General features: G+C 46.1%; 1 protein-coding gene and 1 pseudogene across 1 annotated transcript in view; one reads left to right on the top strand and one right to left on the bottom strand.

Annotated features, from left to right (window-relative positions):
- Window positions 1–18,610, top strand: part of LOC126092560 (muscle-specific protein 300 kDa) — a 651,560-nt gene that overhangs the window by 33,611 nt on the left and 599,339 nt on the right. The window lies entirely within an intron of this gene.
- On the bottom strand, window positions 16,854–16,971 carry LOC126093847 (5S ribosomal RNA; annotated as a pseudogene).

The following is an 18,610-nucleotide window of genomic DNA, read 5'->3' as shown; positions in this document are numbered from 1 at the left end:
CCTGCGATGGTGTACTCAACGACGAACCTGGGTGCACGAATGGCAAAACGTCATTTTTTCGGATGAATCCAGGTTCTGTTTACAGCATCATAATGGTCGCATCCGTGTTTGGCGACATCGCGGTGAATGCACATTGGAAGCGTATATTCATCATCGCCATACTGGCGTACCACCGGGCGTGATGGTATGGGGTGCCATTGGTTACACCTCTTGTTCGCATTGACGGTACTTTGATCAGTGGACGTTACATTTCAGATGTGTTACGACCCGTGGCTCTACCCTTCATTCGAGCCCTGCGAAACCCTACATTTCGGCAAGATAAAGCACGACCGCATGTTGCAGGTCCTGTACGGGCCTTTCTGGATACAGAAAATGTTCGACTGCTGCCCTGGCCAGACCATTCTCCAGATCTCTCACCAATGGGCAGCTGTACCTGTACACGCCACCCAAGCTCTGTTTGACTCAATGCCCAGGCGTATCGAGGCCGTTATTACGGCCAGAGATGGTTGTTCTAGGTACTGATTTCTCAGGATCTATACACCCAATTGCGTGAAAACGTAATCACATGTCAGTTCTAGTATAATATACAGGGTGATTCAAAAAGAATACCACAACTTTAAAAATGTGTATTTAATGAAAGAAACATAATATAACCTTCTGTTATACATCATTACAAAGAGTATTTAAAGGTTTTTTTTTTTCAAACAAAAACAAGTTCAGAGATGTTCAATATGGCCCCCTCCAGACACTCGAGCAATATCAACCCGATACTCCAACTCGTTCCACACTCTCTGTAGCATATCAGGCGTAACAGTTTGGATAGCTGCTGTTATTTCTCGTTTCAAATCATCAATGGTGGCCGGGAGAGGTGGCCGAAACACCATATCCTTAACATACCCCCATAAGAAAAAATCGCAGGGGGTAAGATCAGGGCTTCTTGGAGGCCAGTGATGAAGTGCTCTGTCACGAGCTGCCTGGCGGCCGATCCATCGCCTCGGGTAGTTGACGTTCAGGTAGTTACGGACAGATAAGTGCCAATGTGGTGGCGCTCCATCCTGCTGAAATATGAATTGTTGTGCTTCTTGTTCGAGCTGAGGGAACAGCCAATTCCAAATGCTTGCTGGATGCGTGCTACATTTTCATCACTCGTTCTCGGCCGTCCAGAACTTTTCCCTTTGCACAAACACCCATTCTCTGTAAACTGTTTATACCAACGTTTAATACACCACCTATCAGGATGTTTAACACCATACTTCGTTCGAAATGCACGCTGAACAACTGTCGTCGATTCACTTCTGCCGTACTCAATAACATAAAAAGCTTTCTGTTGAGCGGTCGCCATCTTAGCATCAACTGACGCTGACGCCTAGTCAACAGCGCCTCAAGTGAACAAATGTACAACTAAATGAAACTTTATAGCTCCCTTAATTCGCCGACAGATAGTGCTTAGCTCTGCCTTTTGTCGTTGCAGAGTTTTAAATTCCTAAAGTTGTGGTATTCTTTTTGAATCACCCTGTATTTGTCCAATGAATACCCGTTTATCATCTGCGTTTCTTCATAGTGTAGCAATTGTAATGGCCAGTAGTGTATTTCGTCGTTCAGCGCTAAACACGAGTTGTCCCCTAGCCCCGCTAGCGCTGGTGCTGCTTACGCTGTTGCGCCCACTTATAATTCGCTAAGGGTGATGGCGCCTGCGGTCGCCAGGCGGAAAGAAGCGGCGTCCACGAGGCGGCCGGCGGCTGCAGGCAGAGTGCCAGAGGAACCGGCGCGGGGAGCCGGCTGCGTCGCGTTGTTGCCAGCGCAGAGCCCGCCGGACCCGGACAGAGGTCACTCCACGACGCCAGCCGGCCTGCTGTGCTGCGCCGTGCCTTACTGCCTCTGCTGCAGCTCCCGCTCAGCCACGCCCACATTCTCTTCCAGTCGACGCCGGTTTTGTCACCGAGGCAGGTGCTCCACGCCTTGGCCCACTGGACTAGTGTCTTCTCGTCGCCATGGCGCACTTCCCTGGTCCACCGTCCTCATCTACATCTCCTATGAAATTACTGCGATGACCTTTAACCCTGGTATAGTACACCTCTCAAACTGTCACATGAATTGCACACCAGAGTTACAGTGACCCTGTAGAAACTGCCTGAAAATAGAATATTTTCTAGTGAAATTGGACTCTCATGTCCTCTACTCGTTTTATGTCACGTCTCTCATGTACGAGGTTTGTCCGGAAAATACGTATAAAAGTTGAATAATGTCTTTATGTTACAAGTTGCAGTCACCGCCAGGTGGGACTACTGCTGTAATCAATCCCATCAACGCTCAGTTCGAGTCAGAGCACTCTGCGTGAAGGTGGGAGTGTGCGGCAGCTTGTTGACAGTTACCCTTTTTCACCTGCCGTCGGCACGGAGCTCTCTCTGATTGAGGAATAGCGCGTCAACATCAAGTTCCTTGCAAAGCTAGGCAAGAATGGACGTGAGATTTTTGAGTGTTTGAAACAGGTTTACGGAGACAATTCTCTGAAGGAACCAACCGTGAACAAGTGGTTAAAAAGGCTCCGGGATGACCGAGAAGAAGTGAAAGGTGACCCTCGCCCAGGACGCCCGTCGACATCGAGTTCCGATGCAAATGTTCAACGAATTCGGGCTTGTGTTCTTAAAGACCGTAGATTGACAGTCAGAATGATTGCTGACGAGCTGTCAATCCCCAAAACAATCGTTCACGAAATCCTGACACAAAAACTTGAAATGAAGAAATAGTGTGCGAAAATTGTACCGAAGCTCTTGACGCCATAACAGAAAGCAAAGAGGGTTGAGTGCTGTGACGATTGGTTGGAATCAGAGGAACGAGGGGACTTTCTCAACCGAGTCATCACTGGAGACGAGTCCTGGTATTACGAATTCGATGTGGAGCTCAAATCTCAAAGCAAGGAATGGTAACTAGCAGGAGAACCGAATACAAAAAAGTCGCGAAAATCAAGGTCCAATGTGAAGACAATGTTGATTGTTTTCTTTGATTCTAGGGCATTGTTCGCCCGCATCTCGTGGTCGTGCGGTAGCGTTTTCGCTTCCCACGCCCGGGTTCCCGGGTTCGATTCCCGGCGGGGTCAGGGATTTTCTCTGCCTCGTGATGGCTGGGTGTTGTGTGCTGTCCTTAGGTTAGTTAGGTTTAAGTAGTTCTAAGTTCTAGGGGACTTATGACCACAGCAGTTGAGTCCCATAGTGCTCAGAGCCATTGTCTAGGGCATTGTTCACAAGGAATTTGTCCCTCCCGGCCAGAGAGTGAACGGAAATTTTTACGTTGAAGTTCTGACACGTCTCAGAGCTCGTGTGGCCCGAGTTCGACCGGAGTTGGCAAAAGGGGGCAGGTGGATCCTTCATCACGACAATGCGCCCGCTCACATGCCGCTCGTTGTGCGCGAGTTTTTGGCCCGAAGCTCAATCACCGTGACAGACCACCCGCCTTATTCACCCGATTTAGCCCCGTGTGACTTCATGTTCCCGAAATGCAAAATGGTGCTTGGGATATGTGGGAGCCATCAAGGCGGAAACGACACGGCAACTGAACAACATCACAACTGAAGACTTTCAGCAATGTTATCAACAGTGGAAACGGCGTTGGCAGAAGAGTATCGCATCTCAGGGCGAGTACTTTGAAGGAGACCATATTGTAATACCTGAATAATTGTAAAATAAAGTTATTATTCCACTTTTATACGTATTTCCCCTTTTATACGTATTTTCCGGACAAAACTCGGACTGTTTCATCCAATATTGTTGTTGTTGTTGTTGTTGTGGTCTTCAGTGCTGAGACTGGTTTGATCCTGTGCTAGTTTCTTCATCTCCCAGTACCTACTGCAGCCTACATCGTTCTGAATCGGCTTAGTGTATTCATCTCTTGGTTTCCCTCTGCGATTTGTACCCTCCAAGCTGCCCTCCAATACTAAATTGGTGATCCCTTGATGCCTCAGAACATGTCCTACCAACCGATCCCTTCTTCTAGCCAACTTGTGCCAAAAACTCCTCTTCTCCCCAATTCTATTCAATACCTCCTCATTAGTTATGTGATCTACCCATCTAATCTTGAGCATTCTTCTGTAGCACCACATTTCAAAAGCTTCTATTCTCTTCTTGTCCAAACTATTTATCGTCGATGTTTCACTTCCATACATGGCAACACTTCATACAAATACTTTCAGAAACGAATTCCTGCGATCTTGGCTACCAGTTTATTGTTTTACGACCATCTAGATCGCTCCCAAATGGCTCAAATGGCTCTGAGCACTATGGGACTTAACATCTATGGTCATCAGTCCCCTAGAACTTAGAACTACTTAAACCTAACTAACCTAAGGACAGCACAAAACACCCAGCCATCACGAGGCAGAGAAAATCCCCGACCCCGCCGGGAATCGAACCCGGGAACCCGGGCGTGGGAAGCAAGAACGCTACCGCACGACCACGAGATGCGGGCCCCTCGCTCCCAAAAAATTGTTCAAATGTCTCTGAGCACTATGGGACTTAACATCTGAGGTCATCAGTCCCCTAGAACTTAGAATTACTTAAACCTAACTAACCTAAGGACATCACACACATCCATGCCCGAGGCAGGATTCGAACCTGCGACCGTAGCGGTCGCACTGTTCCAGACTGAAGCGCCTAGAACCGCTCGGCCAAACCGGCCGGCCAATATTAGTATTAATGCATGGAATATTCCAGACTAACTGAAAGCTGTCATTAAAACTTTTCAATGAAGAAACTTGAAAATGATCCAGGTCTAAAGACTATACACTGATGAAACAAAACATTATCACCACCTGCTTAACAGCTTGTTTGTCCGTCTTCGGAACGGAATATATCACAGGCTCTGCTTATCAGGGATCCGACAATTTGTTGGTAGGTTTGTGGAGGTATGCGGCATGAGAAGTCTACGCACAGGTCGCGTAATTCGCGTAAATAACGGAGCGCCGATTTTTGTACGCGGTGACAGCGCCCGGTAGCGGCCCAGATGGGTTTCAAAGGGTTTACATTAGGCGAATTTGGTCGCCGAGACATCAACGTGAGTGGTCCGCCGCTCGTGGTCTCGCGGTAGCGTTCTCGCTTCCCGAGCACGGGGTCCCGGGTTCGATTCCCGGCGGGGTCAGGGATTTTCACCTACCTCGAGATAACTGGGTGTTTGTGTTGTCCTCATCATTTCATCATCATCCAGGAAAGTGGCGAAATTGGACTGAGCAAAGATTGGATAATTGTACGGGCGCTGATAACCACGCAGTTGAGCGCCCCACAAACCAAACATCATCATCATCATCAACGTGAGTTCACTATAATGCTCCTCAGGCCACTGTAACATGGTTCTGGCTCCGAGACACGGATAGTCATACTGCTGAAAGATGACATCGCCGTCAGGGAAGACATCAAGCGTGAAGAGATGCAGGTAGTTAGAAGCTGTCAGGGTGTCTTCGATGCAAGCGCAGGAGACGACTCCCATATCACACTGCTTCCACCAGCTGCGTCCGTGCCGCTCTGCAAGTTTCGAGCCGACATTCACTTCTATGATCGCGTTTGTAGAGACGACCATCGACCTAGTGTAGCAAAAACGTGATTCACTCGTAGAGCCGACACGTTTCCATTGATTGACGGTCGAATCCCGATGGTCCCGTGCCCACTGCAATCGTAATTGACGATGTCGTTTGGGCCAACATGTGAACACGTAGGGGCAGTCTGCTGCGGAGCTTCACGTTCAACAAAGTACGAGAAACGATGTGCTCCGAAAGACTTGTGCGTGCACCAGCATTGTGCCGTTTCGGGCCGGCCGGAGTGGCCGAGCGGTTCTAGGCGCTACAGTCTGGAACCGTGTGGCCGCTACGGTCGCAGGTTCGAATTCTGCCTTGGTCGTGGATGTGTGTAATGTCCTTAGGTTAGTTAGGTTTAAGTAGTTCTAAGTTCTAGGGGACTGATGACCTCAGCAGTTAAGTCCCATAGTGCTCAGAGCCATTTGAACCATTTTGCTCTTTCGGCCGAGATGCCACAGATCGTCATCTATCCTACTTTACAGAGAAGACAAGCCTCCGAACCACACGTTCTGTGATGAGTTGTGGGCGTCCAGCAATTTAGCGCCTAGTGGTAGTTTCACCGTCCTTCTACGTCTTTCCGTAGATGCTCACGACAGTCGCACGTGAACATTCGACCAGCTTCGCAGTTTACGAGATACTCGTTCACAGGCTCTGCAGAATAATAATCTGCCCTTTTTAAAAGTCGCTTATCTCATTTGGATTTCCCCACGTGCAGCCCATATCTTCCCTAGGGCGATCGCCCATGCGTGTTGCTCCGTTTACATACTTTTGTTACCGCGTCGCATACCCACAAAGCTACCAGGCAGCATCCAACGTCCCGATGGACAGTGGTCACAATGTTTTGGCTTATCAGCTGATTTTCAGTTTAATTACGTGAAGATGCTATTCATTTCATGAAATGCGCATAGTACACAAGTATTTCGAGGTACTCTCAATTATTCATAAATCCAGTTATTCATTATTCCCACACTCTTCGAAAAAAGACTACAATGTTACTGGCAACTGGCTGGCCTCTTCTCTTACGGACAGCTGTGTTCCAACAATCACCATTGTTACCCCGGACTGCTGTATTTTCTTCATCGCTGTGCTTCCCGTGTATCATTTTCCGTTAATAAAATATCATTCCTAAGTGCCATTTTCACATAAATGAACTTCACACTCAGCGAAGGATAAATGTATTGAGGAAGGGGTCCCTATACCGGAAACGAACGAGTCAAAACTTATAAGCGAAAGCTGTTCTAGTATCTCTGACAGTGTAATACATGTACGTACTGTTGTTGCTAAGATTGTACGGTAGGTAACTATCAAAGTGATAGTATGGAGCAAAACAGAAAAAACTGCCTAGTAAACATGTACTCCAAAATCCATGCCTTAAGAGCTATGAGCACTTGTTCAATAGAGGAGATGTGTTCCACACTACCGAAGATGAACAAGCGCTCATAGTTCCTCAGGTATGCATTTTAGAGCCCATGTTTACTGGAAATTTTTTCTTATCTTGGTCCATACTACCATCTCTGAAAGATGCTTAACCTACACTCTCAGCAACAACAGTATCAGTACATTTATTCCAATGTCTGTGGTATAAGAATTATTTTCCCTTATAAATTTCGACTACTTCGTTTCCGAACGGGGGAGCCTTATCTCAAATTGATACATTCATCTGTCTCCATCATCCTTGAACGTTTGTAACATCACCACAGAATTATCCTGTATATACGTACAGTTACAGGTGCCTGCGCCCATAACTTTGACGCTCTGTAGCGTCGTTGCATGACGTTTACAGACAAGGGGACCTATGCAAAATTTGATCTAAATCCACTCTGCAACCTGTACAAGTGTGTAACATGAATTTTGAAATACCCTGTATAATTACTTTACCTGTGGCTGCCCTATTTTAAAATTATTTGCTTTGTTCTAAGATTCGAAGCAATGCTGCTGCAGTCTTCCACCAGTCTCGTAAGAAATACAACAAGAGATAAAAAATTAGGGCTTTCCTTACGGGTTCTGATGGTTCAAATCGGTAAATGATCAGATGATGAAGGAAACTGCATGTCTGAAGAAGTCTTCGTTGTGCGATAAAGATTAAATTAAAAGTGTATTCGCAAGGGAAAAGTGTGCAGATTTTCTAACAAATAAGTGAACAGCATCATCAAATAATTATTCAGTTGGGCTGAAATTAAAAGAGTGAGTTCGCCCAATATTTAAGGCACTTCCATACAGTTCGGAGGAAGCGCGATTAAATCCCATCTGGCTTTCCCGATTCCGGTTTTCTGTAGTTTTCTAAAAGAATTTAGTGCCGGCATGGTTCCTTTGGAAATAACACAGCATACTTCGAGCCCCTTCCATTCTGAAGACCTCTTTGTCGGAGGGATGTAAAACAGTAATGTACCCTCCTTCTACTCGTGGAATCTAATTTCCAAAAGCGTCATTCAGCGATCCTAGTCCAGAACACCTGTGCATCTCCTGTGAGTTCTTAACTGACATTAGTTTATTACGAACCAGAATCCGCTTAACCCTCGTTAGTTACTGCGTTCTCTCAGAGATGGCGCGAAGCGTACTAATCTATTAAGATGCACAAGTAGAATTAAATTACACAACGTTGTCAAGCCGAGTGAATAGGCGACTTTCCTATGACCCTGAGCTAAAGAAAACGATAATGAGTAATAAGCTGTTTACATGACTTGCATTTCTGTGTTTCTTTATATCTATACCAGTCTGTGGCAGGGCTTTTCACGGTCATTTACTTCACTTCTTTTTTCTGTTTGACGTCGCTACTTTCTCCCTAGCCAAATAGCATTCCTTTTTACTATATTTTATTTTTCAATCCCTGTTCGAGGCCAGTGCGGACTGTTTCAGACCTAGCCTGATAGTGTTCAGTTCTATCAGCCAGATCCCACCGAGCTGAGCGAGGACTAGAGGGAATCCCAATCAGGACCAGATCCAAAGTATGGGGGACGTGTCCTCGCGAAAACCAAATCCAGTATACTAACCACTGGTGTTAATAAGTAATTATGGTTATTTTAAAAGATTTTACATATTATATTATTATATTGTAATTTCTGAAATTCTAGAGATCCGTGGCTTGTTGAACGTGGCGGTAAGGACATAATGGCGGGAGGGGGGGAGGGGGTTGGGGGGGGGGGGTGGAGTAAGAGAGAGACAGTGAGAAGCTGTGATCCCCAGAAGCGAACACTGGATCAGCGTCTGTTCCAAATGGAAGTATTTGGGAGACAACTGCCCAGCGTTTGCTTTCAAACCAAGAGAAATCTCGCAAAAATCTTGACTGGGCCGAGAAATGTGTGCTATTTTTAATTTATCTCTGAAAAAACGATATGCACAGCCAAAAATACGAAGACCGAATGTATGTTTGTATATCTGTTCATGTTTATAAGAGAGTAACGTCAGTGGCGTGCCCTTCATGTGCAGTGAGCCTATCATCTACGCACGGGCCGTAAACAGCCAACCGGATTAAATGCCATTTCATAAGGGCAAGTCGACTGGAAACTTTAGTTACAAAACACAGAATGCTGTTTTACAGACTAAACAAAAAGACTTGCATTGGCAGTGAGAAAAACTACGGGCCACCTGCGGTGCATTACTGGAGTGTCCTGTTGCCACCCCGTATTTTGTACATCTATATGATAGGCCGATTTGCCAGTTCTAATGTGTTACCAACTACGTACCCAAAAGCCTCAGGTCATTATATTGTGCCAAGAATTTCGCGTTGCACTAGCAGTGTTATGCCACAAGTTTGCCTTCCTAACGTTGACATTACTCTCTCTCAAACTGATACCTTTGTCTTTCTCCACATCCGTTAGTGTCATTAGGTAAACACCATGCATAAAGGTCGATTCACACTTGACGGGAAGTATTGTTTGATGTGTTTGTTTGTATACAGCTTGTTACCAGAAGTATTTCACATTTTGAGAGGTCGTGGTATGGACCAAAACAAAACAAAAATCCTATAAAGATGGACCTAAAACGTGTATCTTAAGAGCTATGAGCACGTATTCATCGTCGCTATTGTGAAACGCATCTCTTCCAGTGCAAGCCCTTTGCTATTACGAGCAACCTACAGAATGCAATAAACAAATGGGGCCAGATCCTTCTATTATTGTCCACTGATACAGCGTGCAGTGAAAACGTGTTAGTATTATTACTGTAAACCGTATTCACACTTCTGGGTAAGTGCAGCGCATACATTACTTCTAATGGAAGCTGTTTGCGTTTTGATAACTTTGTGAAATGCTTTTACTATGTAGTTTTATCATTGCACTTACCAGCATAATGAAAGCCTGTTATACCACTCGGGAAATGGCAGATCTTCTGTTATCGTCTGGCAAAACCGTTTAGCCAGTGCCCTTTATGCTGAAAAATATCCAGACCATCTACTGTTGCCATCCGACCCGATATATCGGCACCGTCACCCTTGTGGACCTTCTTGTACCGACATCCCGACAAGCGCCAATTTTGTGCCGATTTTGCAAAACACTGTTACGAACTTGGCTCAAGTACTGAAGTAACGCCATCTGTTAGCGCAACATGTAAACGCGTTTACTTTGTAACGTCCCCTTAGAAAAATTATGGATGACTGTGCTAGTAAACTTCTACGTTATTTGATACAAAGACAGCTGAGTAAAACTGAACGTACTCAGACAGTTCTCTCTTTACTTATTCTGATCATCACTAAACTGACACACAATAATTTTTAGCGCAACGCAATCTGACTTTCAATAGTCCATACAAAAGAATTGCCCTGACTAACAATAACCTATACCTTTCATGAATCACTTACCTCATAAAAATCTTGGTTACTCGAACTACTGCAATACAGCGAGTGCCAATACTGCCAGCTAAGTAAGGGATTCTAACTACTGAAGGCACTAACTACTGATAGACACAGTTAGCAAATGAAAGATTTTGATAGAGAACAAGCAATGTATTTAACTTAATGATGTTCAAAAGTCATCATATATCTATCCATCAATTCATGACATCCATCTTTACAAATTTCCTTTTTCTGGCGGACGCACGTCCAAATCGTCCGCTTATAGCAACCTCTCAAAACTCTGGCATCTCTCTCTCTCCACATCCACCACTGCTGGCGGCTCACCTCCAACTGCCAACGCTACGCGCTATTCACGTCCAACTGCCCAACACTGCACTAGTGAATATTTCAACAATGAGTCCAACCAGCCACAGACTGCACACAGCGCAGTCAGTGATTTTCATACAGAGCGCTACGTGGCGTTACCAACATAAAAACCTAAACAGCCTACTTACAACTTACAGTGTCAGTTTAACTATAACCTAACTTGCATAGATTTTATAAATACGTAAAAGGGCAAAAAGACTTGCTGAAGAAGGAGAAATCTTCCGAAATATATGATGTACCAACTACTTCTGCCGCAAAAAGTTCCACGTAATTGTGTTCTAAATAAAAAGCAATTATATTAAATAAATTGTTTACTTAATTTCTACATCCGCATCTCAGAATCTCCCGTTGAGGCTCCAGCTAGATATAGCAACCCTAAGACCATCAGAAGCTGTCTTGTTTCATTGTGACAGGATAACGTGTTCTCATTTGCTTGCTGCTTTCTGTAGATCGGTTGTAACAGCAAAGAACTCTCAGCGGAATTCACTTTCGGAGATGAACAAATGCTCACAGCTCTTAAAGGATGCATTTTAGAGCCCATGTTTATTGGACGGTTTTTTCCTAGTTATGGTCCATACAATCACCTCTGAAAATATGGAATCCTTTTTTTTACCTTGTATATTTTCGCCAGCAAATAAACATCGATGTTTTGAAATATTTGGACGACACTTCTTCTGTTGCTACACTATTTAGCAGGTTACAATGCAAACTTTCTGAAGGACATCTGTTAAGAAGTTTGCTTTGGCCAATAGTAAACTTCATCATTACTAGTTCTTTAATTCTGCTACCATATTGCAACATTGGGCTAAGTGGAGAGTATCTCAAGATCTCATTTTCACCGTTTGCTGCTGTCTAGTGTGAAAACACCATATTTGACGCTGACGTCGCCTGTCGTTACATTCCATTGACATCTAGTGTGAAACGGCTTCAAGGAATTAAAGATTTTTTTATCATCACATTGCACAAGGCAAGTATTAAATGTACCCTAAAATCATTTCTCGTGGACAACTCCTCAATTCCAGAGGATCCGTGTCTGGAAATCTGGGTAGCCAAACCATTCGCTCGAATTGTCCAGAATTTTCTTCAAACCCATAGCGAACAATTGTGCCCAGGTGACATGACCCACTGTCGTCCATAAAAATTCCATCATTGTTTGGGAGCGCGAGGTCCATGGATGGTTGCAAATGGTCTCCAGGTAGCCAGACAGCCAAAGGACATTCCATGTAAACACAGTCCACACCATTGTGGATCCTCCATCAGATTGTACAATGTCTCGTTGGCAACATGGGTCTGTGGCTTCATGGGGTCTGCACAACACTCGAACTCTACCATCGTCATCTGAGATCGGGACTCACTTGACCAGACCACGGTTTTTCAGTCGTTTAGGGTCCAACTGATGTGGTCAGGAGCCCAGAAGAGGCACTGCAGGCGATGTCGTGCTGTTAGCGTTGGTCGTCTGCTGCCAAAGCCCATTAACGCCACATCTCGCCGCACTGTGCTAAAGGACAAGTTCGTTGTACGTTCCACTATGGTTTCTGTGGTTATTTCACGCAGAAATGCCTGTCTGTTAGCACTTACAAATATACGCAACCGAGCGAGGTGGCGCAGTGGTTAGACACTGGACCCGCATTCGGGAGGACGACGGTTCAATCCCGCGTCCGGCCATGCTGATTTGGGTTTTTCGTGATTTCCCTAAATCGCTCCAGGCAGATGCCGGGATGGTTCCTTTCAAAGGGCACGGCCGACTTCCTTCCCCGTCCTTCCCTAATGCGATGAAACCGATGACCTCGCTGTCTGGTCTCCTTCCCCAAAACAACCAACCTATACGCAAACGCCGCTGCTCTCGGTCGTTAAGTGAAGGCCCATAGCGCTGTCCGTAGTGAGAGGTAATATATGAAATTTAGTATTCTCGGCAGACTCTTGACACTGCGGAACTCAGAATATTGAATTCCTTACCGATTTTCGAAGTGGAATGTGCCATGCGTCTAGCTCCAACTACCATCCCGCATTCAGAGCCTGTTAATTGCCGTCGTGCAGCAATAATCACGTCGGAAACCTTTTCACACGAAATCACCCGAGTACAAATGTCAGCTCCGCCAATGTACTGTTCTTTTATACCTTGTATACCGATACCATCATTATATGTATATGTGCATATTGCTGTCCGTCCGCAGCTCGTGGTAGTGCGGTAGCGTTCTCGCTTCCCACGCTCCAGGTGGCCAGACAGACAAAGGACATGCCATGTAAACACAGTCCACACCGTTATGGATCCTCCATCAGATTGTACAATGTCTCGTTGCAGAAATGCCTGTCTGTTAGCACTTACAACTATACGCAACCGAGCGAGGTGGCGCAGTGGTTAGACACTGGACTCGCATTCGGGAGGAGGACGGTTCAATCCCGCTTCCGGCCATCCTGATTTGGGTTTTCCGTGATTTCCCTAAATCGCTCCAGGCAGATGCCGGGATGGTTCCTTTCAAAGGGCACGGCCGACTTCCTTCCCCGTCCTTCCCTAATGCGATGAGACCGATGACCTCGCTGTCTGGTCTCCTTCCCCAAAACAACCAACCTATACGCAAACGCCGCTGCTCTCGGTCGTTAAGTGAAGGCCCACAGCGCTGTCCGTAGTGAGAGGTAATATCTGAAATTTAGTATTCTCGGCAGACTCTTGACACTGTGGATCTCAGAATATCGAATTCCTTACCGATTTTCGAAGTGTAATGTGCCATGCGTCTAGCTCCAACTACCATCCCGCATTCAGAGTCTGTTAATTGCCGTCGTGCAGCAATAATCACGTCGGAAGCCTTTTCACACGAAATCACCTGAGTACAAATGTCATCTCCGCCAATGTACTGTTCTTCTATACCTTGTATACCGATACCATCATCATATGTATATGTGCATATTGCTGTCCCATTTTAGTGTATTCGTCTCCTGTAACCTGACTCGTTCCACATCATTTCGATAAAATAATAGTCAAATGATCTACGGAAATTATAACTGACTAACTTAGCTTCCTGGTAAATGGATTTTTTGATGCGCGAGACCGCAAAAGTCTTTGCGAGGATGAGGACTCGGGCGTTTCCCAGAGTGACCTTGTTTGTTCCGGAATCGGCGAGGAACAGGTTTGGCGACGGCGTTTATTTTGGCGGGCAGAGGCGCGGTACGTACCGACCTTGGCGCTTACGCTCGCTGCACCAGCTACCCAGCGAACCACTGCAGCGCTCTCTCCGGCCTGGCCTGGTACACAAGGCGCCTTTGCCGGCATATCAGATGCCCTTATCTCCCCACTTCAGGCGTACACGACTGTACTGCCAGGTTACAAGCACACTGCGTCACTTCTATCTCTGTCCGTACACAGCTCTCGTGTCATGTTTACCGCCACGCCTTTTCGCATTGCCGAATGCTCTGGAATCTAGAATTTAGACACATTCAGCTTTGCAGACCACCTCCTTTGCGTACTTGCACAGTAATATTTACTAAACGACAGGCTTCAGAAGCCAAGCATACATTTCTAAGCTCTGTATGTATTTTCAAATTTCCTAAGTGAACAAAACTCTCTTGTGTACAAAACTTAAAGGACGAAAGTAACTTTCGCATGATATGTCACTGCCAGATAACATACTTCGGAGAAACTTGGAACCATACCTAAGTCCTACAGCTTAATACAGAAGGTGACCTAAAAACGAACAGAAACGACACTTTCATTCAAAGACAATAATTACAGTGCAGTAATCGCACTTCATGATGGTGCCACGGACATCACAAACGGCGGGACATGGTTATTAAGAGGTTGTGTGATAATCACATTCGGCAACGCATGTTATGCAATGTGCTCCCACGTCGGGCATATAGTTGGTAACAAATTAATGTGATAGGGCGTTACATTTCTCCACCATAACTACTCAAAAATGTTCGAATGTGTGTAAAATCTTATGGGACTTAACTGCTAAGGTCATCAGTCCCTAAGCTTACACACTACTTTACCTAAATTATCCTAAGGACAAACAAACACACAACACACACACACACACACACACACACACACACACACACACACACACACACACACACACACACATGCCTGAGGGAGGACTCGAATCTCCGCCGGGATCAGCCGCACAGTCCATGACTGCAGCCCCTAAGACCGCTCGGCTAAACCCGCGCGGCCACAACTACTGGATAGTCATTGATGCATGTGGACATTTTCACTATATCTCCCGCCCCCCAACGCATCCCCACTTTACGGCATCTCTAATTGGCTCCATGCCCGACGGGTGTGGCCGAGCGGTTCTAGGCGCTTCAGTCTGGAACCGCGCGACCGCTACGGTCGCAGGTTCGAATCCTGCCACGGGTATGGATGCGTGTGATGTCCTTAGGTTAGTTAGGTTTAAGTAGTTCTAAGCTCTAGGGGATTGCCCGCATCTCGTGGTCGTGCGGTAGCGTTCTCGCTTCCCACGCCCGGGTTCCCGGGTTCGATTCCCGGCGGGGTCAGGGATTTTCTCTGCCTCGTGATGGCTGGGTGTTGTGTGCTGTCCTTAGATTAGTTAGGTTTAATTAGTTCTAAGTTCTAGGGGACTTATGACCACAGCAGTTGAGTCCCATAGTGCTCAGAGCCATTTGAGCCAGCTCTAGGGGACTGATGACCTGAGATGTTAAGTCCCATAGTGCTCAGAGCCATTTTGTATTCATGTCGGGCGGTTTGGGTGGTGAAATATTTTGCTCGAATTTTCCAGAATGTTCTCCAAACCACATGCGAACAACTGAGGCCCGGTGACAAGACATATTTTTTTGGAAACAAGAAGTACATGACTGGCTGCACATGGTCTCCAAGTATCCGAATACAACCATTTCCAGTGAATGACCAGTTCAGCCGCACCAGAGGACCCAGTCCATTACATGTAAACCCAGTCCACGCCATTATAGAGTTCAAAAATGGTTCAAATGGCTCTAAGTACAATGGGACTGAACATCTGAGGTCATCAGTCCCCTGGGCTCAGAACTACTTAAACCTAACTAACCTAAGGACATCACACACATCCAAGTCCGAGGCAGGATTCGAACCAGCGACCGCAGTAGCTGCGCGGTTCCGGACTGAAGCGCCTAGAACCAATCGGCCACATTATAGAGTCACAACCAGCGTGCACAGTGTCTTGTTGACGACCTGGCTCCATGGCTACGTGGGGTCTGTGTCACACTCGAACCCTACCATAAGCTCTTACCAACTGAAATCGGGACTCGTCTGGCCAGGCCACGGTTTTCCAGTTGTCTATGGTCCAACTGATATTGGCAAGCCCCCGCGAGAGGCGCTGCAGGCGATGTTGTAGTGTTAGCAAAAGCAGTCGCATCGGTCGTCTGCTGCCATAGCCCATTAACGTCAGATTTCACCGCACTGTCCTAACGGAACCGTTCGCCGTACGCCCCACATCGCCTTCCGTGATTATTTCACGCTGTGTTGCATGTCTGTTAGCACTGACAACCCTACGGAAACAACGCTGCTGTCGGTTGTTAAGTGCAAGGCCGTCGACCACTGCGCTGTCAGTGGTGAGAGGTAATGCCCGAAATGTGGTATTCTCGGCACACTCTTGACATCGTGGATCCCGGACTATTGAATTCCCTAACGGTTTCCGAAATGGAATGTCCCATGTGTCTATCTCCAACAACCATTCTGCGTTCAGAGTCTGTTAATTCCCGTCTGCCGGCCATAATCATATCGGAAACATTGTCACGTGAAACACCTGAGCACAAATGACAGCTCCGAAAATGCACTGCCCTTTTATACCTTGCGTACGCGATACTACTACCATCTGTACGTGTGCGCATTACAGTCTACAATCAACGTTTAAAGGACGAAGACTCTAAAGAACATAGAATCACCAGCCGATGAAGAAACAATACCGTGTTATGATCCGACAGTTACACAACCTCATAAAAAAACCACTCCGCCTTCAGGCCACAAGTGGCCCATCGGGACCATCCGACCGCCGTGTCATCCTTAGAGGAGGATGCGGATAGGAGGGGCGTGGGCTCAGCACACCGCTCTCCCGCTCGTAATGACGGTATTCTTGACCGAAGCCGCTACTATTCGGTCGAGTAGCTCCTCAATTGGCATCACGAGGCTGAGTGCACCCCGAAAAATGGCAACAGCGCATGGCGGCCTGGATGGTCACCCATCCAAGTGCCCACCATGCCCGACAGCGCTTAACTTCGGTGATCTCACGGGAACGGGTGTAGCCACTGCGGCAAGGCCGTTGCCACACAACCTCATAACTAAGGCATATATATATATATATATATATATATATATATATATATATATATTGCAGATACTAAACATATGCTTGAAATAATGTATGTCTTCAAAAGCAGCACTTGCAATATATGAATGATATTCTCCAAAATATGTTGTCGTGCGTTCTTCCTTTATCCAACATCAAATTGTTAATGTGGAGTTTCAATAATGTAACCAACGTTCAAAATGGTTCAAATGGCTTTGAGCACTATGGGACTTAAGATCTGAGTTCATAAGTCCCCTAGAGTTAGTACTACTTAAACCTAACTAACCTAAGGACATCAAACACGTCCATGCCCGAGGCAGGATTCGTACCTGCGACCGTAAGAGCAGCGCGGTTCCGGACTGAAACGCCTAGAACCGCTCGGCCACAACTGTCGGCGTACTGCGGAATAGAACACGACGGAAATCTACGCAACTTGATCGCTGTGGCTTAAGATATTGGGTTTCTGCAGAGCGGCGCACCGATGTCGCTGACAGCATCCTTTTTGAGTACACACACACACACACACACACACACACACACACACACACACATGGGCCGGCCGAAGTGGCCGTGCGGTTCTAGGCGCTGCAGTCTGGAACCGCGAGACCGCTACGGTCGCAGGTTCGAATCCTGCCTCGGGCATGGATGTGTGTGATGTCCTTAGGTTAGTTAGGTTTAACTAGTTCTAAGTTCTAGGGGACTAATGACCTCAGAAGTTGAGTCCCATAGTGCTCAGAGCCATTTGAACCACACACACATGGCAACAGCGCATGGCGTCCTGGATGGTCCCACACACACACACAACCTATAGTGATACAGCTGTCCATATATTGGCCATGTCAACTGTAAATACTGTTCCATTCCGCAGTATTTTGACTGCTTCATTCAAACTTCATATTTGCACGTCGCGGAGTAGTACGAGAAGAACGTTCGCCACATCACGTTTCCATTTTTGTGAATAACTAACACTCCTCCTATAACAAGCTCGACTCACAGCGAAAATGGGCAGAGCGTATTAATGCTTGTCGTTGTAATTACATACGTTGTTTTGTTGTGATTTACCTTCCTCAACCCTCAGCCTTATGGCATCTCTAATTAGCTTGTCTTTGAACATTTTCTTTTATCTTGCCGTGTCGTGCTGGTTCGCTTCGGCTACGAGCCATTTAAACTTATCTCGCAAGTTATTTTCTCTCTTATCTCGCATGAGGACTGATATATTACGTAGGATTCGTGGTAGCATCTTTTTCCGTGAACTTCTGCTGTAAACGGAATTACTTTGTATCACAAGCTTATGAATGGAATCCAAACCATTCGCAGAGCACACTCCTTCATTTACGTACTGCGTCTGTTTTATTTCCAAGGTCCTTTCACTCGAGCACGACTTTTCTTAGATCCGTGCAGTCACTGCCAACCCAACGTAATACGGAATGATTCAACACTTTTTTGTAGTCGATTGCCAACAGCTGTTATGTATTTTATGAATTACGCGACACGCAGCTTGTTTCAGTTAATAATCACCATCACACTGTAAAAGTTCACATATAATAACACGCCAGTGCAGCTTCAATCACCAAGTTAACAACAAACCATGGGAACTAATCTACTTCATAACTCGAT

Source organism: Schistocerca cancellata, chromosome 7 (genome assembly GCF_023864275.1).
Source record: "Schistocerca cancellata isolate TAMUIC-IGC-003103 chromosome 7, iqSchCanc2.1, whole genome shotgun sequence".
NCBI classification, from domain to species: Eukaryota; Metazoa; Arthropoda; class Insecta; order Orthoptera; family Acrididae; genus Schistocerca; species Schistocerca cancellata.
Note: the sequence above shows the minus strand (reverse complement) of the source record. Positions and strands in the feature narration are given on the sequence as shown.